This window comes from Crinia signifera, chromosome 3 (genome assembly GCF_055691185.1).
Source record: "Crinia signifera chromosome 3, ASM5569118v1, whole genome shotgun sequence".
NCBI classification, from domain to species: domain Eukaryota; kingdom Metazoa; phylum Chordata; class Amphibia; order Anura; family Myobatrachidae; genus Crinia; species Crinia signifera.
Genome location: NC_139219.1, coordinates 337,085,196 through 337,109,046, shown reverse-complemented (window position 1 = coordinate 337,109,046; position 23,851 = coordinate 337,085,196). Strand labels below are relative to the sequence as shown.

Genomic DNA, 23,851 nt, shown 5'->3' with positions numbered 1-23,851 from the left:
CCTTTTACAAGATGGGTTTGGTATGATGTCACTCTGTGGGACTCAGGTGGTAGATCCAAACCTCAGATTCTCTGCATCCCACTACAGGTTGTTATTGGTTCCAGAACAACTTGGTACAGGAACTAAAATAGTAGGGGAAGGAATGTGAGGTTAGCAAACTGACCGTAAGACTGTAATTATGATATTTTATTAGGTGTAGTAATTAATGTACTATTTTAGTCCGTCTGTACCCTCTTATTCTCCATAGATGTTTCTATCCCCCAAGTCTGTGTGTATTTCCAGATCATATAGTATTAGGCTGTAGAACTCCACAGTAATTAATGTACATTTTAGGTCTCTTGTTCACTGCAGATGTTTCTATCCCCCATATCTGTGTGTACCATAGTATTAGATGCTGTTAAGCAAATATGGTCGGACAGGAAATACCCAGGAAAGAATTCACCAAAAGGTTATGTCCAATTACCATACTTTTGTTCCTGCTATCACAGGAGGGTGGTAGCTGAGGGACAATCTTCACAGGGGGTGATCCAATTCCCCTGCTATCAACAGGAAATGTTCACAGGGGGTAATCAGGACATAATGTAATCAGACTGTGTTTTGTATCTTGTGTTGACACTGCTCTGCATATCTCTGGCCCCTTCCAGACTTTCTGGGGCCTGACCCAGCAGGGGGGGGGGGGGGCAGCAGCAGTACCTGGGAGGGGGGATAAACCTGACTTGAATCCACCAATAGAGATTGAGTGCAAGCCCACTGATGGTATGGAGACGCGTGGGAATTTAGAAGTTTTTAAAATGACTGGCACACAAGCCAGAGAGAGAATTTGATGGACTGTCCTGGACTAAGAGGTTATGCTCTGTCTAGGTATCGTGTGGACTTATCTGCTATCACTGCTGTGTGGAATAAGTGATAGTTTCGTTATTTGGACTGTGATGCTACAAGGACTTTGCTACCCGGATGTTTTTATGCTACCATTTGAATCTTTTTCCTGTCTTCATCTACATGTGTGTGCTGTGATAAAAATAAACCATATTTTGGTTTCATCTGCTCGGTGTCTGAGTGATTGAAGAACCCCGTATCTTCACAGTACTAACTTGAATCTAGTCTTATTTTGTTGACTTGGAACAATCAGTCAGCACATTTGTTTTCTATCTCAAAGGTTTGTGGTTTAATCCCACCCATGGATATTTTTGACCGTGTGATCATATTTTGAAGAACCTTAGGTAGACAAGTTAAAACATAAAACCACCTCTTGTTATGCAGTATATCTAGACTTCTCTGATACAATTCCTCTTAAAAGTAGTTAATTACGTAAGTTTTTAGGAAACCATTGAAGCACATTTTAGTGTTTGTACCAATGTGTTTCTTTGTTCTTTAATGGATGAACAGTTTTACTAAATCTCTTTTTTAACATAATAAAAAAGATAGAACTGAGCCAAAATATTAATCTCAGTTTTGTATTGGTTTAATCAACAAATAATTTTAAAAAAACAAAGATAGCAGAGGATGGTTTCGATCTATCGACCTCTGGGTTATGGGCCCAGCACGCTTCCACTGCGCCACTCTGCTAATCGTATAAATAGCTTCAGCTCCTGAAAGCTTACCTCTTGACAAGAAAGTACCAATTTGTTTTTTTGTTCTTCAATGGAGGAAGAGTTTTACAAAAGATCTCCAGATGTTGGCCTTTTACACATATTTCAATAAATCATTTTTAGATCACTAATTTGATACAACTTTAGAGGGGTCTCTGTGGCGCAATCGGTTAGCGCATTCGGCTGTTAACCGAGAGGGTGGTGGTTCAATCCCACCCAGGGACGTAATCGACTTTTTGGTCACATTTTGGAGAACTAGATGTTGACAAGTTAAAACATTAAATCACCTCTTGTGGTATAGTGTTCCTGATCTTAAGTCATAGAAGCTCCTGAAAGCTGCACTCTTCATCAGAAAGTACCAATGTTTCGCCTCTGTTCTTCAGTAGATAAAGAATCTTACAAAAGCTCTTTAAAATAATGACTATTAAATCTATGTCTAGGAATTTTTTTATGGTACTTGTGAGGTTAGCAAACTGACCGTAAGACTGTAATTATGATATTTTATTAGGTGTAGTAATTAATGTACTATTTTAGTCCGTCTGTACCCTCTTATTCTCCATAGATGTTTCTATCCCCCAAATCTGTGTGTATTTCCAGATCATATAGTATTAGGCTGTAGAACTCCACAGTAATTAATGTACATTTTAGGTCTCTTGTTCACTGCAGATGTTTCTATCCCCCATATCTGTGTGTACCATAGTATTAGATGCTGTTAAGCAAATATGGTCGGACAGGAAATACCGAGGAAAGAATTCACCAAAAGGTTATGTCCAATTACCATACTTTTGTTCCTGCTATCACAGGAGGGTGGTAGCTGAGGGACAATCTTCACAGGGGGTGATCCAATTCCCCTGCTATCAACAGGAAATGTTCACAGGGGGTAATCAGGACATAATGTAATCAGACTGTGTTTTGTATCTTGTGTTGACACTGCTCTGCATATCTCTGGCCCCTTCCAGACTTTCTGGGGCCTGACCCAGCAGGGGGGGGGCAGCAGCAGTACCTGGGAGGGGGGATAAACCTGACTTGAATCCACCAATAGAGATTGAGTGCAAGCCCACTGATGGTATGGAGACGCGTGGGAATTTAGAAGTTTTTAAAATGACTGGCACACAAGCCAGAGAGAGAATTTGATGGACTGTCCTGGACTAAGAGGTTATGCTCTGTCTAGGTATCGTGTGGACTTATCTGCTATCACTGCTGTGTGGAATAAGTGATAGTTTCGTTATTTGGACTGTGATGCTACAAGGACTTTGCTACCCGGATGTTTTTATGCTACCATTTGAATCTTTTTCCTGTCTTCATCTACATGTGTGTGCTGTGATAAAAATAAACCATATTTTGGTTTCATCTGCTCGGTGTCTGAGTGATTGAAGAACCCCGTATCTTCACATTTGGCGGCAGCGACAGTGGGATCATTCAGACACCAACCATCGAGCACAGAAAGCACAGAGAACAGAGGATCAGACCGTATGTAAGGAAACGGAAAATGCAATAAGGTGATGTTCAGCAAGTGAGCAGGTGTCATTCCTGTGGAAAGGGAAAATGTTTCCAAGGAAAGAAAATCCATGCCTCAAGACCCCTGAAGCAGAGGAGCTCAGGGATGGAGGTTCTTCAGTGTATCGGCAGGCTGGGAAGCCGGATCTGTTATTTATTGTCAGAAAAATGCAGTATATCTGGGAGTACTGGGAAGAAGCTCAGCAGATGATCAGCGGGTGGAGAGTATCCAGCATACAGGACAAGTTGTGTTACCTGGGGGATGCATTCCTGCACTGTAAAGGTGAGGCCACCTCGTGGAATCTGCTGGGGGAGCCAGAGTTTGTAGAATTTACAGAGGAAGTGATTGCTACAGTTACCCAGATGCTACAAAGAGGACAATATTCTGAGGCTGAAGGACAAGTCCAGAATAAATTGATGCCCCAGATAGAACCAGAGGAAAGGTCTAGAAGGGGGCTACTGCAATCTGGGCAGACAACCGAGGGGTCTGCCACGGAATTAATTGTTACCGCAAGAGAAGGGTCGTTGTCAGGGGGGCCCCTAACTGCCCTTGAAGAAATGAGTATGGAGGAGCTGATAGCAGAATGTCAGCTGCGAGGTATACCCATCCAATCCTGCACTCGCGGGGTAATCCTTCAGCAGATCCTTCACGATCAGGGAGATCCTACAAATGCATTTGCTGATTATCGGGCATGGATCCTCCATTTCGGTGCACAGTTGAGTGTGTGGGAACATTTGCAGTGTCTGGAGGAGTGCTTCGTGGTGGCAGAGGAAGAGGCGATTGATCGCGGGCTCCTGGATACCCCAGCATGGCAAGATCAGTGTCGCAGGGGGCGTGATGAAAGGCACCGTTTGCAACTGCTTCTCCCCCATCCTAGGGAGGAAGCTGCTCAGTGTTCTCTGCAGGGGGAGGTTATCCCCAACGTGAAGGAAGTGAGGCCTCTGAGCCAGGCACCCCGGGAGGAGCTGCACTACAGCTTCCCTTTTGCTGAGGTGGGAGATGCATAATTATTAACCTGCTGCCAGGGGATCTATGAGGACTGCGTCCAGGAGGAGATCACCGTGGTTAGAGGAGTATATGACAACATCCAGGCCACAAGCATACCAGTCGCAGATGATGTCGTGCTTCAGGCTGCCCAGCATATTCAGCTGGGGAACGTGGTTATCCTGGAGACTGAGGACTGCGCAGAGGAAGCGGCAGGTGAGACCCAGGCTTTTGAGGGGGTAGGACTGGCCGTGGACCAGCTTGCCCTGCAGCCACCAGCGGAATTGTTCCTGATGGAGGGTCCCTTCTCAGCCCTGGGCATTGAGACCAAATGCTATAGTGAAAATTGCCATGCCCCTAGTTTGGGTTTGAGGGAGGAAGGATGTGACAGAGTGGCGGAAGTGCCAGGGCCAGAGCTCCGATATTGGGCTGCCGTTTGGCAGATGTTCCTTGGGCAAGAGGGGGAGGTGGAAACTGCTCCCTGCCCCATTGTGCCAGAGGCAAAAATATTAGCACACCCTATAGGTGTGCCCGGTGTGAAAGTTTGCGATGTTGCAGAGGGGGGGTACCCAACATTTGAGGATGGGGGATTGCTAACTCACTTGTTAGTTAACATGCATAACTTATATTGTGATATTGCCCTTGCTGCTTCTGCAAACCAGCCGCCTTTTACAAGATGGGTTTGGTATGATGTCACTCTGTGGGACTCAGGTGGTAGATCCAAACCTCAGATTCTCTGCTCTGCATCCCACTACAGGTTGTTATTGGTTCCAGAACAACTTGGTACAGGAACTAAAATAGTAGGGGAAGGAATGTGAGGTTAGCAAACTGACCGTAAGACTGTAATTATGATATTTTATTAGGTGTAGTAATTAATGTACTATTTTAGTCCGTCTGTACCCTCTTATTCTCCATAGATGTTTCTATCCCCCAAGTCTGTGTGTATTTCCAGATCATATAGTATTAGGCTATAGAACTCCACAGTAATTAATGTACATTTTAGGTCTCTTGTTCACTGCAGATGTTTCTATCCCCCATATCTGTGTGTACCATAGTATTAGATGCTGTTAAGCAAATATGGTCGGACAGGAAATACCCAGGAAAGAATTCACCAAAAGGTTATGTCCAATTACCATATTTTTGTTCCTGCTATCACAGGAGGGTGGTAGCTGAGGGACAATCTTCACAGGGGGTGATCCAATTCCCCTGCTATCAACAGGAAATGTTCACAGGGGGTAATCAGGACATAATGTAATCAGACTGTGTTTTGTATCTTGTGTTGACACTGCTCTGCATATCTCTGGCCCCTTCCAGACTTTCTGTGGCCTGACCCAGCAGGGGGGGGGGCAGCAGCAGTACCTGGGAGGGGGGATAAACCTGACTTGAATATACCAATAGAGATTGAGTGCAAGCCCACTGATGGTATGGAGACGCGTGGGAATTTAGAAGTTTTTAAAATGACTGGCACACAAGCCAGAGAGAGAATTTGATGGACTGTCCTGGACTAAGAGGTTATGCTCTGTCTAGGTATCGTGTGGACTTATCTGCTATCACTGATGTGTGGAATAAGTGATAGTTTCGTTATTTGGACTGTGATGCTACAAGGACTTTGCTACCCGGATGTTTTTATGCTACCATTTGAATCTTTTTCCTGTCTTCATCTACATGTGTGTGCTGTGATAAAAATAAACCATATTTTGGTTTCATCTGCTCGGTGTCTGAGTGATTGAAGAACCCTGTATCTTCACATTTGGCGGCAGCGACAGTGGGATCATTCAGACACCAACCATCAAGCACAGAAAGCACAGAGAACAGAGGATCAGACCGTATGTAAGGAAACGGAAAATGCAATAAGGTGATGTTCAGCAAGTGAGCAGGTGTCATTCCTGTGGAAAGGGAAAATGTTTCCAAGGAAAGAAAATCCATGCCTCAAGACCCCTGAAGCAGAGGAGCTCAGGGATGGAGGTTCTTCAGTGTATCGGCAGGCTGGGAAGCCGGATCTGTTATTTATTGTCAGAAAAATGCAGTATATCTGGGAGTACTGGGAAGAAGCTCAGCAGATGATCAGCGGGTGGAGAGTATCCAGCATACAGGACAAGTTGTGTTACCTGGGGGATGCATTCCTGCACTGTAAAGGTGAGGCCACCTCGTGGAATCTGCTGGGGGAGCCAGAGTTTGTAGAATTTACAGAGGAAGTGATTGCTACAGTTACCCAGATGCTACAAAGAGGACAATATTCTGAGGCTGAAGGACAAGTCCAGAATAAATTGATGCCCCAGATAGAACCAGAGGAAAGGTCTAGAAGGGGGCTACTGCAATCTGGGCAGACAACCGAGGGGTCTGCCACGGAATTAATTGTTACCGCAAGAGAAGGGTCGTTGTCAGGGGGGCCCCTAACTGCCCTTGAAGAAATGAGTATGGAGGAGCTGATAGCAGAATGTCAGCTGCGAGGTATACCCATCCAATCCTGCACTCGCGGGGTAATCCTTCAGCAGATCCTTCACGATCAGGGAGATCCTACAAATGCATTTGCTGATTATCGGGCATGGATCCTCCATTTCGGTGCACAGTTGAGTGTGTGGGAACATTTGCAGTGTCTGGAGGAGTGCTTCGTGGTGGCAGAGGAAGAGGCGATTGATCGCGGGCTCCTGGATACCCCAGCATGGCAAGATCAGTGTCGCAGGGGGCGTGATGAAAGGCACCGTTTGCAACTGCTTCTCCCCCATCCTAGGGAGGAAGCTGCTCAGTGTTCTCTGCAGGGGGAGGTTATCCCCAACGTGAAGGAAGTGAGGCCTCTGAGCCAGGCACCCCGGGAGGAGCTGCACTACAGCTTCCCTTTTGCTGAGGTGGGAGATGCATAATTATTAACCTGCTGCCAGGGGATCTATGAGGACTGCGTCCAGGAGGAGATCACCGTGGTTAGAGGAGTATATGACAACATCCAGGCCACAAGCATACCAGTCGCAGATGATGTCGTGCTTCAGGCTGCCCAGCATATTCAGCTGGGGAACGTGGTTATCCTGGAGACTGAGGACTGCGCAGAGGAAGCGGCAGGTGAGACCCAGGCTTTTGAGGGGGTAGGACTGGCCGTGGACCAGCTTGCCCTGCAGCCACCAGCGGAATTGTTCCTGATGGAGGGTCCCTTCTCAGCCCTGGGCATTGAGACCAAATGCTATAGTGAAAATTGCCATGCCCCTAGTTTGGGTTTGAGGGAGGAAGGATGTGACAGAGTGGCGGAAGTGCCAGGGCCAGAGCTCCGATATTGGGCTGCCGTTTGGCAGATGTTCCTTGGGCAAGAGGGGGAGGTGGAAACTGCTCCCTGCCCCATTGTGCCAGAGGCAAAAATATTAGCACACCCTATAGGTGTGCCCGGTGTGAAAGTTTGCGATGTTGCAGAGGGGGGGTACCCAACATTTGAGGATGGGGGATTGCTAACTCACTTGTTAGTTAACATGCATAACTTATATTGTGATATTGCCCTTGCTGCTTCTGCAAACCAGCCGCCTTTTACAAGATGGGTTTGGTATGATGTCACTCTGTGGGACTCAGGTGGTAGATCCAAACCTCAGATTCTCTGCTCTGCATCCCACTACAGGTTGTTATTGGTTCCAGAACAACTTGGTACAGGAACTAAAATAGTAGGGGAAGGAATGTGAGGTTAGCAAACTGACCGTAAGACTGTAATTATGATATTTTATTAGGTGTAGTAATTAATGTACTATTTTAGTCCGTCTGTACCCTCTTATTCTCCATAGATGTTTCTATCCCCCAAGTCTGTGTGTATTTCCAGATCATATAGTATTAGGCTATAGAACTCCACAGTAATTAATGTACATTTTAGGTCTCTTGTTCACTGCAGATGTTTCTATCCCCCATATCTGTGTGTACCATAGTATTAGATGCTGTTAAGCAAATATGGTCGGACAGGAAATACCCAGGAAAGAATTCACCAAAAGGTTATGTCCAATTACCATACTTTTGTTCCTGCTATCACAGGAGGGTGGTAGCTGAGGGACAATCTTCACAGGGGGTGATCCAATTCCCCTGCTATCAACAGGAAATGTTCACAGGGGGTAATCAGGACATAATGTAATCAGACTGTGTTTTGTATCTTGTGTTGACACTGCTCTGCATATCTCTGGCCCCTTCCAGACTTTCTGGGGCCTGACCCAGCAGGGGGGGGGGGGGCAGCAGAAGTACCTGGGAGGGGGGATAAACCTGACTTGAATCCACCAATAGAGATTGAATGCAAGCCCACTGATGGTATGGAGACGCGTGGGAATTTAGAAGTTTTTAAAATGACTGGCACACAAGCCAGAGAGAGAATTTGATGGACTGTCCTGGACTAAGAGGTTATGCTCTGTCTAGGTATCGTGTGGACTAATCTGCTATCACTGCTGTGTGGAATAAGTGATAGTTTCGTTATTTGGACTGTGATGCTACAAGGACTTTGCTACCCGGATGTTTTTATGCTACCATTTGAATCTTTTTCCTGTCTTCATCTACATGTGTGTGCTGTGATAAAAATAAACCATATTTTGGTTTCATCTGCTCGGTGTCTGAGTGATTGAAGAACCCTGTATCTTCACATTTGGCGGCAGCGACAGTGGGATCATTCAGACACCAACCATCGAGCACAGAAAGCACAGAGAACAGAGGATCAGACCGTATGTAAGGAAACGGAAAATGCAATAAGGTGATGTTCAGCAAGTGAGCAGGTGTCATTCCTGTGGAAAGGGAAAATGTTTCCAAGGAAAGAAAATCCATGCCTCAAGACCCCTGAAGCAGAGGAGCTCAGGGATGGAGGTTCTTCAGTGTATCGGCAGGCTGGGAAGCCGGATCTGTTATTTATTGTCAGAAAAATGCAGTATATCTGGGAGTACTGGGAAGAAGCTCAGCAGATGATCAGCGGGTGGAGAGTATCCAGCATACAGGACAAGTTGTGTTACCTGGGGGATGCATTCCTGCACTGTAAAGGTGAGGCCACCTCGTGGAATCTGCTGGGGGAGCCAGAGTTTGTAGAATTTACAGAGGAAGTGATTGCTACAGTTACCCAGATGCTACAAAGAGGACAATATTCTGAGGCTGAAGGACAAGTCCAGAATAAATTGATGCCCCAGATAGAACCAGAGGAAAGGTCTAGAAGGGGGCTACTGCAATCTGGGCAGACAACCGAGGGGTCTGCCACGGAATTAATTGTTACCGCAAGAGAAGGGTCGTTGTCAGGGGGGCCCCTAACTGCCCTTGAAGAAATGAGTATGGAGGAGCTGATAGCAGAATGTCAGCTGCAAGGTATACCCATCCAATCCTGCACTCGCGGGGTAATCCTTCAGCAGATCCTTCACGATCAGGGAGATCCTACAAATGCATTTGCTGATTATCGGGCATGGATCCTCCATTTCGGTGCACAGTTGAGTGTGTGGGAACAATTGCAGTGTCTGGAGGAGTGCTTCGTGGTGGCAGAGGAAGAGGCGATTGATCGCGGGCTCCTGGATACCCCAGCATGGCAAGATCAGTGTCGCAGGGGGCGTGATGAAAGGCACCGTTTGCAACTGCTTCTCCCCCATCCTAGGGAGGAAGCTGCTCAGTGTTCTCTGCAGGGGGAGGTTATCCCCAACGTGAAGGAAGTGAGGCCTCTGAGCCAGGCACCCCGGGAGGAGCTGCACTACAGCTTCCCTTTTGCTGAGGTGGGAGATGCAGAATTATTAACCTGCTGCCAGGGGATCTATGAGGACTGCGTCCAGGAGGAGATCACCGTGGTTAGAGGAGTATATGACAACATCCAGGCCACAAGCATACCAGTCGCAGATGATGTCGTGCTTCAGGCTGCCCAGCATATTCAGCTGGGGAACGTGGTTATCCTGGAGACTGAGGACTGCGCAGAGGAAGCGGCAGGTGAGACCCAGGCTTTTGAGGGGGTAGGACTGGCCGTGGACCAGCTTGCCCTGCAGCCACCAGCGGAATTGTTCCTGATGGAGGGTCCCTTCTCAGCCCTGGGCATTGAGACCAAATGCTATAGTGAAAATTGCCATGCCCCTAGTTTGGGTTTGAGGGAGGAAGGATGTGACAGAGTGGCGGAAGTGCCAGGGCCAGAGCTCCGATATTGGGCTGCCGTTTGGCAGATGTTCCTTGGGCAAGAGGGGGAGGTGGAAACTGCTCCCTGCCCCATTGTGCCAGAGGCAAAAATATTAGCACACCCTATAGGTGTGCCCGGTGTGAAAGTTTACGATGTTGCAGAGGGGGGGTACCCAACATTTGAGGATGGGGGATTGCTAACTCACTTGTTAGTTAACATGCATAACTTATATTGTGATATTGCCCTTGCTGCTTCTGCAAACCAGCCGCCTTTTACAAGATGGGTTTGGTATGATGTCACTCTGTGGGACTCAGGTGGTAGATCCAAACCTCAGATTCTCTGCATCCCACTACAGGTTGTTATTGGTTCCAGAACAACTTGGTACAGGAACTAAAATAGTAGGGGAAGGAATGTGAGGTTAGCAAACTGACCGTAAGACTGTAATTATGATATTTTATTAGGTGTAGTAATTAATGTACTATTTTAGTCCGTCTGTACCCTCTTATTCTCCATAGATGTTTCTATCCCCCAAGTCTGTGTGTATTTCCAGATCATATAGTATTAGGCTGTAGAACTCCACAGTAATTAATGTACATTTTAAGTCTCTTGTTCACTGCAGATGTTTCTATCCCCCATATCTGTGTGTACCATAGTATTAGATGCTGTTAAGCAAATATGGTCGGACAGGAAATACCCAGGAAAGAATTCACCAAAAGGTTATGTCCAATTACCATACTTTTGTTCCTGCTATCACAGGAGGGTGGTAGCTGAGGGACAATCTTCACAGGGGGTGATCCAATTCCCCTGCTATCAACAGGAAATGTTCACAGGGGGTAATCAGGACATAATGTAATCAGACTGTGTTTTGTATCTTGTGTTGACACTACTCTGCATATCTCTGGCCCCTTCCAGACTTTCTGGGGCCTGACCCAGCAGGGGGGGGGGGCAGCAGAAGTACCTGGGAGGGGGGATAAACCTGACTTGAATCCACCAATAGAGATTGAGTGCAAGCCCACTGATGGTATGGAGACGCGTGGGAATTTAGAAGTTTTTAAAATGACTGGCACACAAGCCAGAGAGAGAATTTGATGGACTGTCCTGGACTAAGAGGTTATGCTCTGTCTAGGTATCGTGTGGACTTATCTGCTATCACTGCTGTGTGGAATAAGTGATAGTTTCGTTATTTGGACTGTGATGCTACAAGGACTTTGCTACCCGGATGTTTTTATGCTACCATTTGAATCTTTTTCCTGTCTTCATCTACATGTGTGTGCTGTGATAAAAATAAACCATATTTTGGTTTCATCTGCTCGGTGTCTGAGTGATTGAAGAACCCCGTATCTTCACAGTACTAACTTGAATCTAGTCTTATTTTGTTGACTTGGAACAATCAGTCAGCACATTTGGTTTCTATCTCAAAGGTTTGTGGTTTAATCCCACCCATGGATATTTTTGACCGTGTGATCATATTTTGAAGAACCTTAGGTAGACAAGTTAAAACATAAAACCACCTCTTGTTATGCAGTATATCTAGACTTCTCTGATACAATTCCTCTTAAAAGTAGTTAATTACGTAAGTTTTTAGGAAACCATTGAAGCACATTTTAGTGTTTGTACCAATGTGTTTCTTTGTTCTTTAATGGATGAACAGTTTTACTAAATCTCTTTTTTAACATAATAAAAAAGATAGAACTGAGCCAAAATATTAATCTCAGTTTTGTATTGGTTTAATCAACAAATAATTAAAAAAAAAACAAAGATAGCAGAGGATGGTTTCGATCCATCGACCTCTGGGTTATGGGCCCAGCACGCTTCCGCTGCGCCACTCTGCTAATCGTATAAACAGCTTCAGCTCCTGAAAGCTTACCTCTTGACAAGAAAGTACCAATTTGTTTTTTTGTTCTTCAATGGAGGAAGAGTTTTACAAAAGATCTCCAGATGTTGGCCTTTTACACATATTTCAATAAATCATTTTTAGATCACTAATTTGATACAACTTTAGAGGGGTCTCTGTGGCGCAATCGGTTAGCGCATTCGGCTGTTAACCGAGAGGTTGGTGGTTCAATCCCACCCAGGGACGTAATCGACTTTTTGGTCACATTTTGGAGAACTAGATGTTGACAAGTTAAAACATTAAATCACCTCTTGTGGTATAGTGTTCCTGATCTTAAGTCATAGAAGCTCCTGAAAGCTGCACTCTTCATCAGAAAGTACCAATGTTTCTCCTCTGTTCTTCAGTAGATAAAGAATCTTACAAAAGCTCTTTAAAATAATGACTATTAAATCTATGTCTAGGAATTTTTTTATGGTACTTGTGAGGTTAGCAAACTGACCGTAAGACTGTAATTATGATATTTTATTAGGTGTAGTAATTAATGTACTATTTTAGTCCGTCTGTACCCTCTTATTCTCCATAGATGTTTCTATCCCCCAAATCTGTGTGTATTTCCAGATCATATAGTATTAGGCTGTAGAACTCCACAGTAATTAATGTACATTTTAGGTCTCTTGTTCACTGCAGATGTTTCTATCCCCCATATCTGTGTGTACCATAGTATTAGATGCTGTTAAGCAAATATGGTCGGACAGGAAATACCCAGGAAAGAATTCACCAAAAGGTTATGTCCAATTACCATACTTTTGTTCCTGCTATCACAGGAGGGTGGTAGCTGAGGGACAATCTTCACAGGGGGTGATCCAATTCCCCTGCTATCAACAGGAAATGTTCACAGGGGGTAATCAGGACATAATGTAATCAGACTGTGTTTTGTATCTTGTGTTGACACTGCTCTGCATATCTCTGGCCCCTTCCAGACTTTCTGGGGCCTGACCCAGCAGGGGGGGGGGCAGCAGCAGTACCTGGGAGGGGGGATAAACCTGACTTGAATCCACCAATAGAGATTGAGTGCAAGCCCACTGATGGTATGGAGACGCGTGGGAATTTAGAAGTTTTTAAAATGACTGGCACACAAGCCAGAGAGAGAATTTGATGGACTGTCCTGGACTAAGAGGTTATGCTCTGTCTAGGTATCGTGTGGACTTATCTGCTATCACTGCTGTGTGGAATAAGTGATAGTTTCGTTATTTGGACTGTGATGCTACAAGGACTTTGCTACCCGGATGTTTTTATGCTACCATTTGAATCTTTTTCCTGTCTTCATCTACATGTGTGTGCTGTGATAAAAATAAACCATATTTTGGTTTCATCTGCTCGGTGTCTGAGTGATTGAAGAACCCCGTATCTTCACATTTGGCGGCAGCGACAGTGGGATCATTCAGACACCAACCATCGAGCACAGAAAGCACAGAGAACAGAGGATCAGACCGTATGTAAGGAAACGGAAAATGCAATAAGGTGATGTTCAGCAAGTGAGCAGGTGTCATTCCTGTGGAAAGGGAAAATGTTTCCAAGGAAAGAAAATCCATGCCTCAAGACCCCTGAAGCAGAGGAGCTCAGGGATGGAGGTTCTTCAGTGTATCGGCAGGCTGGGAAGCCGGATCTGTTATTTATTGTCAGAAAAATGCAGTATATCTGGGAGTACTGGGAAGAAGCTCAGCAGATGATCAGCGGGTGGAGAGTATCCAGCATACAGGACAAGTTGTGTTACCTGGGGGATGCATTCCTGCACTGTAAAGGTGAGGCCACCTCGTGGAATCTGCTGGGGGAGCCAGAGTTTGTAGAATTTACAGAGGAAGTGATTGCTACAGTTACCCAGATGCTACAAAGAGGACAATATTCTGAGGCTGAAGGACAAGTCCAGAATAAATTGATGCCCCAGATAGAACCAGAGGAAAGGTCTAGAAGGGGGCTACTGCAATCTGGGCAGACAACCGAGGGGTCTGCCACGGAATTAATTGTTACCGCAAGAGAAGGGTCGTTGTCAGGGGGGCCCCTAACTGCCCTTGAAGAAATGAGTATGGAGGAGCTGATAGCAGAATGTCAGCTGCGAGGTATACCCATCCAATCCTGCACTTGCGGGGAAATCCTTCAGCAGATCCTTCACGATCAGGGAGATCCTACAAATGCATTTGCTGATTATCGGGCATGGATCCTCCATTTCGGTGCACAGTTGAGTGTGTGGGAACAATTGCAGTGTCTGGAGGAGTGCTTCGTGGTGGCAGAGGAAGAGGCGATTGATCGCGGGCTCCTGGATACCCCAGCATGGCAAGATCAGTGTCGCAGGGGGCGTGATGAAAGGCACCGTTTGCAACTGCTTCTCCCCCATCCTAGGGAGGAAGCTGCTCAGTGTTCTCTGCAGGGGGAGGTTATCCCCAACGTGAAGGAAGTGAGGCCTCTGAGCCAGGCACCCCGGGAGGAGCTGCACTACAGCTTCCCTTTTTCTGAGGTGGGAGATGCAGAATTATTAACCTGCTGCCAGGGGATCTATGAGGACTGCGTCCAGGAGGAGATCACCGTGGTTAGAGGAGTATATGACAACATCCAGGCCACAAGCATACCAGTCGCAGATGATGTCGTGCTTCAGGCTGCCCAGCATATTCAGCTGGGGAACGTGGTTATCCTGGAGACTGAGGACTGCGCAGAGGAAGCGGCAGGTGAGACCCAGGCTTTTGAGGGGGTAGGACTGGCCGTGGACCAGCTTGCCCTGCAGCCACCAGCGGAATTGTTCCTGATGGAGGGTCCCTTCTCAGCCCTGGGCATTGAGACCAAATGCTATAGTGAAAATTGCCATGCCCCTAGTTTGGGTTTGAGGGAGGAAGGATGTGACAGAGTGGCGGAAGTGCCAGGGCCAGAGCTCCGATATTGGGCTGCCGTTTGGCAGATGTTCCTTGGGCAAGAGGGTGAGGTGGAAACTGCTCCCTGCCCCATTGTGCCAGAGGCAAAAATATTAGCACACCCTATAGGTGTGCCCGGTGTGAAAGTTTACGATGTTGCAGAGGGGGGGTACCCAACATTTGAGGATGGGGGATTGCTAACTCACTTGTTAGTTAACATGCATAACTTATATTGTGATATTGCCCTTGCTGCTTCTGCAAACCAGCCGCCTTTTACAAGATGGGTTTGGTATGATGTCACTCTGTGGGACTCAGGTGGTAGATCCAAACCTCAGATTCTCTGCATCCCACTACAGGTTGTTATTGGTTCCAGAACAACTTGGTACAGGAACTAAAATAGTAGGGGAAGGAATGTGAGGTTAGCAAACTGACCGTAAGACTGTAATTATGATATTTTATTAGGTGTAGTAATTAATGTACTATTTTAGTCCGTCTGTACCCTCTTATTCTCCATAGATGTTTCTATCCCCCAAGTCTGTGTGTATTTCCAGATCATATAGTATTAGGCTGTAGAACTCCACAGTAATTAATGTACATTTTAGGTCTCTTGTTCACTGCAGATGTTTCTATCCCCCATATCTGTGTGTACCATAGTATTAGATGCTGTTAAGCAAATATGGTCGGACAGGAAATACCCAGGAAAGAATTCACCAAAAGGTTATGTCCAATTACCATACTTTTGTTCCTGCTATCAGAGGAGGGTGGTAGCTGAGGGACAATCTTCACAGGGGGTGATCCAATTCCCCTGCTATCAACAGGAAATGTTCACAGGGGGTAATCAGGACATAATGTAATCAGACTGTGTTTTGTATCTTGTGTTGACACTACTCTGCATATCTCTGGCCCCTTCCAGACTTTCTGGGGCCTGACCCAGCAGGGGGGGGGGGCAGCAGAAGTACCTGGGAGGGGGGATAAACCTGACTTGAATCCACCAATAGAGATTGAGTGCAAGCCCACTGATGGTATGGAGACGCGTGGGAATTTAGAAGTTTTTAAAATGACTGGCACACAAGCCAGAGAGAGAATTTGATGGACTGTCCTGGACTAAGAGGTTATGCTCTGTCTAGGTATCGTGTGGACTTATCTGCTATCACTGCTGTGTGGAATAAGTGATAGTTTCGTTATTTGGACTGTGATGCTACAAGGACTTTGCTACCCGGATGTTTTTATGCTACCATTTGAATCTTTTTCCTGTCTTCATCTACATGTGTGTGCTGTGATAAAAATAAACCATATTTTGGTTTCATCTGCTCGGTGTCTGAGTGATTGAAGAACCCCGTATCTTCACAGTACTAACTTGAATCTAGTCTTATTTTGTTGACTTGGAACAATCAGTCAGCACATTTGGTTTCTATCTCAAAGGTTTGTGGTTTAATCCCACCCATGGATATTTTTGACCGTGTGATCATATTTTGAAGAACCTTAGGTAGACAAGTTAAAACATAAAACCACCTCTTGTTATGCAGTATATCTAGACTTCTCTGATACAATTCCTCTTAAAAGTAGTTAATTACGTAAGTTTTTAGGAAACCATTGAAGCACATTTTAGTGTTTGTACCAATGTGTTTCTTTGTTCTTTAATGGATGAACAGTTTTACTAAATCTCTTTTTTAACATAATAAAAAAGATAGAACTGAGCCAAAATATTAATCTCAGTTTTGTATTGGTTTAATCAACAAATAATTATAAAAAAACAAAGATAGCAGAGGATGGTTTCGATCCATCGACCTCTGGGTTATGGGCCCAGCACGCTTCCGCTGCGCCACTCTGCTAATCATATAAACAGCTTCAGCTCCTGAAAGCTTACCTCTTGACAAGAAAGTACCAATTTGTTTTTTTGTTCTTCAATGGAGGAAGAGTTTTACAAAAGATCTCCATATGTTGGCCTTTTACACATATTTCAATAAATCATTTTTAGATCACTAATTTGATACAACTTTAGAGGGGTCTCTGTGGCGCGTTCGGCTGTTAACCGAAAGGTTGGTGGTTCAATACCACCCAGGGACGTAATCGACTTTTTGATCACATTTTGGAGAACTAGATGTTGACAAGTTAAAACATTAAATCACCTCTTGTGGTATAGTGTTCCTGATCTTAAGTCACAGAAGCTCCTGAAAGCTTCACTCTTCATCAGAAAGTACCAATGTTTCTCCTCTGTTCTTCAGTAGATAAAGAATCTTACAAAAGCTCTTTAAAATAATGACTATTAAATCTATGTCTAGGAATTTTTTTATGGTACTAACTTGAATCTAGTCTTATTTTGTTGACTTGGAACAATCAGTCAGCACATTTGGTTTCTATCTCAAAGGTTTGTGGTTTAATTCCACCCGGGGATATTTTTGACCTTGTGATCATATTTTGAAGAACCTTAGGTAGACAAGTTAAAACATAAAACCACCTCTTGTTATGCAGTATATCTAGACTTCTCTGATACAATTCCTCTTAAAAGTAGTTAATTAGGTACGTTTTTTAGGAAACCATTGAAGCACATTTTAGTGTTTGTACCAATGTGTTTCTTTGTTCTTTAATGGATGAACAGTTTTACTAAATCTATTTTTTAACATAATAAAAAAAGATAGAACTGAGCCAAAATATTAATCTCAGTTTTGTATTGGTTTAATCAACAAATAATTATAAAAAAACAAAGATAGCAGAGGATGGTTTCGATCCATCGACCTCTGGGTTATGGGCCCAGCACGCTTCCGCTGCGCCACTCTGCTAATCATATACTCAGCTTCAGCTCCTGAAAGCTTACCTCTTGACAAGAAAGTACCAATTTGTTTTTTTTTGTTCTTCAACTGAGGAAGAGTTTTACAAAAGATCTCCAGATGTTGGCATTTTACACATATTTCAATAAATCATTTTTAGATCACTAATTTGATACTACTTTCGAGTGGTCTCTGTGGTGCAATCGGTTAGCGCGTTCAGCTGATAACCGAAAGGTTGGTGGTTCAATCCCACCCAGGAACGTAATCGACTTTTTGGTCACATTTTGGAGAACTAGATGTTGACAAGTTAAAACATTAAATCACCTCTTGTGGTATAGTGTTCCTGATCTTAAGTCACAGAAGCTCCTGAAAGCTTCACTCTTCATCAGAAAGTACCAATGTTTCTCCTCTGTTCTTCAGTAGATAAAGAATCTTACAAAAGCTCTTTAAAATAATGACTATTAAATCTATGTCTAGGAATTTTTTTATGGTACTAACTTGAATCTAGTCTTATTTTGTTGACTTGGAACAATCAGTCAGCACATTTGGTTTCTATCTCAAAGGTTTGTGGTTTAATCCCACCCAGGGATATTTTTGACCTTGTGATCATATTTTGAAGAACCTTAGGTAGACAAGTTAAAACATAAAACCACCTCTTGTTATGCAGTATATCTAGACTTCTCTGATACAATTCCTCTTAAAAGTAGTTAATTACGTAAGTTTTTAGGAAACCATTGAAGCACATTTTAGTGTTTGTACCAATGTGTTTCTTTGTTCTTTAATGGATGAACAGTTTTACTAAATCTCTTTTTTAACATAATAAAAAAGATAGAACTGAGCCAAAATATTAATCTCAGTTTTGTATTGGTTTAATCAACAAATAATTATAAAAAAACAAAGATAGCAGAGGATGGTTTCGATCCATCGACCACTGGGTTAAGGGGCCAGCACGCTTCCGCTGCGCCACTCTGCTAATCATATAAACAGCTTCAGCTCCTGAAAGCTTACCTCTTGACAAGAAAGTACCAATTTGTTTTTTTGTTCTTCAACGGAGGAAGAGTTTTACAAAAGATCTCCAGATGTTGGCATTTTACACATATTTCAATAAATCATTTTTAGATCACTAATTTGATACAACTTTAGAGGGGTCTCTGTGGCGCAATCAGTTAGCGCGTTCGGCTGTTAACCGAAAGGTTGGTGGTTCAATCCCACCCAGGGACGTAATCGACTTTTTGGTCACATTTTGGAGAACTAGATGTTGACAAGTTAAAACATTAAATCACCTCTTGTGGTATAGTGTTCCTGATCTTAAGTCACAGAAGCTCCTGAAAGCTTCAGTCTTCATCAGAAAGTACCAATGTTTCTCCTCTGTTCTTCAGTAGATAAAGAATCTTACAAAAGCTCTTTAAAATAATGACTATTAAATCTATGTCTAGGAATTTTTTTATGGTACTAACTTGAATCTAGTCTTATTTTGTTGACTTGGAACAATCAGTCAGCACATTTGGTTTCTATCTCAAAGGTTTGTGGTTTAATCCCGCCCAGGGATATTTTTGACCGTGTGATCATATTTTGAAGAACCTTAGGTAGACAAGTTAAAACATAAAACCACCTCTTGTTATGCAGTATATCTAGACTTCTCTGATACAATTCCTCTTAAAAGTAGTTAATTACGTAAGTTTTTAGGAAACCATTGAAGCACATTTTAGTGTTTGTACCAATGTGTTTCTTTGTTCTTTAATGGATGAACAGTTTTACTAAATCTCTTTTTTAACATAATAAAAAAGATAGAACTGAGCCAAAATATTAATCTCAGTTTTGTATTGGTTTAATCAACAAATAATTATAAAAAAACAAAGATAGCAGAGGATGGTTTCGATCTATCGACCTCTGGGTTATGGGCCCAGCATGCTTCCGCTGCGCCACTCTGCTAATCATATAAACAGCATCAGCTCCTGAAAGCTTACCTCTTGACAAGAAAGTACCAATTTGTTTTTTTGTTCTTCAATGGAGGAAGAATTTTACAAAAGATCTCCAGATGTTGGCCATTTACACATATTTCAATAAATCATTTTTAGATCACTAATTTGATACAACTTTAGAGGGGTCTCTGGCGCGTTCGGCTGTTAACCAAAAGGTTGGTGGTTCAATCTCACCCAGGAACGTAATCGACTTTTTGGTCACATTTTGGAGAACTAGATGTTGACAAGTTAAAACATTAAATCACCTCTTGTGGTATAGTGTTCCTGATCTTAAGTCACAGAAGCTCCTGAAAGCTTCACTCTTCATCAGAAAGTACCAATGTTTCTCCTCTGTTCTTCAGTAGATAAAGAATCTTACAAAAGCTCTTTAAAATAATGACAATTAAATCTATGTCTATGAATTTTTTTATGGTACTAACTTGAATCTAGTCTTATTTTGTTGACTTGGAACAATCAGTCAGCACATTTGGTTTCTATCTCAAAGATTTGTGGCTTAATCCCACCCAGGGATATTTTTGACCGTGTGATCATATTTTGAAGAACCTTAGGTAGACAAGTTAAAACATAAAACCACCTCTTGTTATGCAGTATATCTAGACTTCTCTGATACAATTCCTCTTAAAAGTAGTTAATTACGTAAGTTTTTAGGAAACCATTGAAGCACATTTTAGTGTTTGTACCAATGTGTTTCTTTGTTCTTTAATGGATGAACAGTTTTACTAAATCTCTTTTTTAACATAATAAAAAAAGATAGAACTGAGCCAAAATATTAATCTCAGGTTTGTATTGGTTTAATCAACAAATAATTATAAAAAAACAAAGATAGCAGAGGATGGTTTCGAACCATCGACCTCTGGGTTATGGGCCCAGCACGCTTCCGCTGCGCCACTCTGCTAATCATACAAACAGCTTCAGCTCCTGAAAGCTTACCTCTTGACAAGAAAGTACCAATTTGTTTTTTTGTTCTTCAACGGAGGAAGAGTTTTACAAAAGATCTCCAGATGTTGGCATTTTACACATATTTCAATAAATCATTTTTAGATCACTAATTTGATACAACTTTAGAGGGGTCTCTATGGCGCAATCGGTTAGCGCGTTCGGCTGTTAACCGAAAGGTTGGTGGTTCAATCCCACCCAGGGACGTAATCGACTTTTTGGTCACATTTTGGAGAACTAGATGTTGACAAGTTAAAACATTAAATCACCTCTTGTGGTATAGTGTTCCTGATCTTAAGTCACAGAAGCTCCTGAAAGCTTAACTCTTCATCAGAAAGTACCAATGTTTCTCCTCTGTTCTTCAGTAGATAAAGAATCTTACAAAAGCTCTTTAAAATAATGACTATTAAATCTATGTCTAGGAATTTTTTTATGGTACTAACTTGAATCTAGTCTTATTTTGTTGACTTGGAACAATCAGTCAGCACATTTGGTTTCTATCTCAAAGGTTTGTGGTTTAATCCCACCCAGGGATATTTTTGACCGTGTGATCATATTTTGAAGAACCTTAGGTAGACAAGTTAAAACATAAAACCACCTCTTGTTATGCAGTATATCTAGACTTCTCTGATACAATTGCTCTTAAAAGTAGTTAATTACGTAAGTTTTTAGGAAACCATTGAAGCACATTTTAGTGTTTGTACCAATGTGTTTCTTTGTTCTTTAATGGATGAACAGTTTTACTAAATCTCTTTTTTAACATAATAAAAAAGATAGAACTGAGCCAAAATATTAATCTCAGTTTTGTATTGGTTTAATCAACAAATAATTATAAAAAAACAAATATAGCAGAGGATGGTTTCAATCCATCGACCTCTGGGTTATGGGCCCAGCACGCTTCCGCTGCGCCACTCTGCTAATCATATAAACAGCTTCAGCTCCTGAAAGCTTACCTCTTGACAAGAAAGTACCAATTTGATTTTTTGTTCTTCAATGGAGGAAGAGTTTTACAAAAGATCTCCAGATGTTGGCCTTTTACACATATTTCAATAAATCATTTTTAGATCACTAATTTGATACAACTTTAGAGGGGTCTCTGTGGCGCAATCGGTTAGCGCGTTCGGCTGTTAACCGAAAGGTTGGTGGTTCAATCCCACCCAGGGACGTAATCGACTTTTTGGTCACATTTTGGAGAACTAGATGTTGACAAGTTAAAACATTAAATCACCTCTTGTGGTATAGTGTTCCTGATCTTAAGTCACAGAAGCTCCTGAAAGCTTCACTCTTCATCAGAAAGTACCAATGTTTCTCCTCTGTTCTTCAGTAGATAAAGAATCTTACAAAAGCTCTTTAAAATAATGACTATTAAATCTATGTCTAGGAATTTTTTTATGGTACTAACTTGAATCTAGTCTTATTTTGTTGACTTGGAACAATCAGTCAGCACATTTGGTTTCTATCTCAAAGGTTTGTGGTTTAATCCCACCCAGGGATATTTTTGACCTTGTGATCATATTTTGAAGAACCTTAGGTAGACAAGTTAAAACATAAAACCACCTCTTGTTATGCAGTATATCTAGACTTCTCTGATACAATTCCTCTTAAAAGTAGTTAATTACGTAAGTTTTTAGGAAACCATTGAAGCACATTTTAGTGTTTGTACCAATGTGTTTCTTTGTTCTTTAATGGATGAACAGTTTTACTAAATCTCTTTTTTAACATAATAAAAAAGATAGAACTGAGCCAAAATATTAATCTCAGTTTTGTATTGGTTTAATCAACAAATAATTATAAAAAAACAAAGATAGCAGAGGATGGTTTCGATCCATCGACCACTGGGTTAAGGGGCCAGCACGCTTCCGCTGCGCCACTCTGCTAATCATATAAACAGCTTCAGCTCCTGAAAGCTTACCTCTTGACAAGAAAGTACCAATTTGATTTTTTGTTCTTCAATGGAGGAAGAGTTTTACAAAAGATCTCCAGATGTTGGCCTTTTACACATATTTCAATAAATCATTTTTAGATCACTAATTTGATACAACTTTAGAGGGGTCTCTGTGGCGCAATCGGTTAGCGCGTTCGGCTGTTAACCGAAAGGTTGGTGGTTCAATCCCACCCAGGGACGTAATCGACTTATTGGTCACATTTTGGAGAACTAGATGTTGACAAGTTAAAAAATTAAATCACCTCTTGTGGTATAGTGTTCCTGATCTTAAGTCACAGAAGCTCCTGAAAGCTTCACTCTTCATCAGAAAGTATCAATGTTTCTCCTCTGTTCTTCAGTAGATAAAGAATCTTACAAAAGCTCTTTAAAATAATGACTATTAAATCTATGTCTAGGAATTTTTTTATGGTACTAACTTGAATCTAGTCTTATTTTGTTGACTTGGAACAATCAGTCAGCACATTTGGTTTCTATCTCAAAGGTTTGTGGTTTAATCCCACCCAGGGATATTTTTGACCTTGTGATCATATTTTGAAGAACCTTAGGTAGACAAGTTAAAACATAAAACCACCTCTTGTTATGCAGTATATCTAGACTTCTCTGATACAATTCCTCATAAAAGTAGTTAATTAGGTAAGTTTTTAGGAAACCATTGAAGCACATTTTAGTGTTTGTACCAATGTGTTTCTTTGTTCTTTAATGGATGAACAGTTTTACTAAATCTCTTTTTTAACATAATAAAAAAGATAGAACTGAGCCAAAATATTAATCTCAGTTTTGTATTGGTTTAATCAACAAATAATTATAAAAAAACAAAGATAGCAGAGGATGGTTTCGATCCATCGACCTTTGGGTTATGGGCCCAGCACGCTTCCGCTGCGCCACTCTGCTAATCATATAAACAGCTTCAGCTCCTGAAAGCTTACCTCTTGACAAGAAAGTACCGATTTGTTTTTTTGTTCTTCAATGGAGGAAGAGTTTTACAAAAGATCTCCAGATGTTGGCCTTTTACACATATTTCAATAAATCATTTTTAGATCACTAATTTGATACAACTTTAGAGGGGTCTCTGTGGCGCGTTCGGCTGTTAACCAAAAGGTTGGTGGTTCAATCCCACCCAGGGACGTAATCGACTTTTTGGTCACATTTTGGAGAACTAGATGTTGACAAGTTAAAACATTAAATCACCTCTTATGGTATAGTGTTCCTGATCTTAAGTCACAGAAGCTCCTGAAAGCTTCATTTTTCATCAGAAAGTACCAATGTTTCTCCTCTATTCTTCAGTAGATAAAGAATCGTACAAAAGCTCTTTAAAATAATGACTATTAAATCTATGTCT

At 42.4% G+C, this 23,851-nt stretch overlaps 6 non-coding genes across 6 annotated transcripts; 5 read left to right on the top strand and 1 right to left on the bottom strand.

Moving 5' to 3' along the window:
• Positions 1-1,740: 1,740 nt before the first annotated feature.
• On the top strand, positions 1,741-1,814 carry TRNAN-GUU (transfer RNA asparagine (anticodon GUU)). Its single transcript has one exon. It is a non-coding gene; the product is annotated as a tRNA-Asn (tRNA).
• A 10,339-nt stretch (positions 1,815-12,153) lies between these two features.
• On the top strand, positions 12,154-12,227 carry TRNAN-GUU (transfer RNA asparagine (anticodon GUU)). Its single transcript has one exon. It is a non-coding gene; the product is annotated as a tRNA-Asn (tRNA).
• A 5,610-nt stretch (positions 12,228-17,837) lies between these two features.
• TRNAI-GAU (transfer RNA isoleucine (anticodon GAU)) lies at positions 17,838-17,911 on the top strand. Its single transcript has one exon. It is a non-coding gene; the product is annotated as a tRNA-Ile (tRNA).
• A 2,543-nt stretch (positions 17,912-20,454) lies between these two features.
• TRNAM-CAU (transfer RNA methionine (anticodon CAU)) lies at positions 20,455-20,526 on the bottom strand. The gene has a single exon. It is a non-coding gene; the product is annotated as a tRNA-Met (tRNA).
• Positions 20,527-21,659: 1,133 nt separating this feature from the next.
• TRNAN-GUU (transfer RNA asparagine (anticodon GUU)) lies at positions 21,660-21,733 on the top strand. The gene has a single exon. It is a non-coding gene; the product is annotated as a tRNA-Asn (tRNA).
• An 885-nt stretch (positions 21,734-22,618) lies between these two features.
• Positions 22,619-22,692, top strand: TRNAN-GUU (transfer RNA asparagine (anticodon GUU)). The gene has a single exon. It is a non-coding gene; the product is annotated as a tRNA-Asn (tRNA).
• Positions 22,693-23,851: the final 1,159 nt, after the last annotated feature.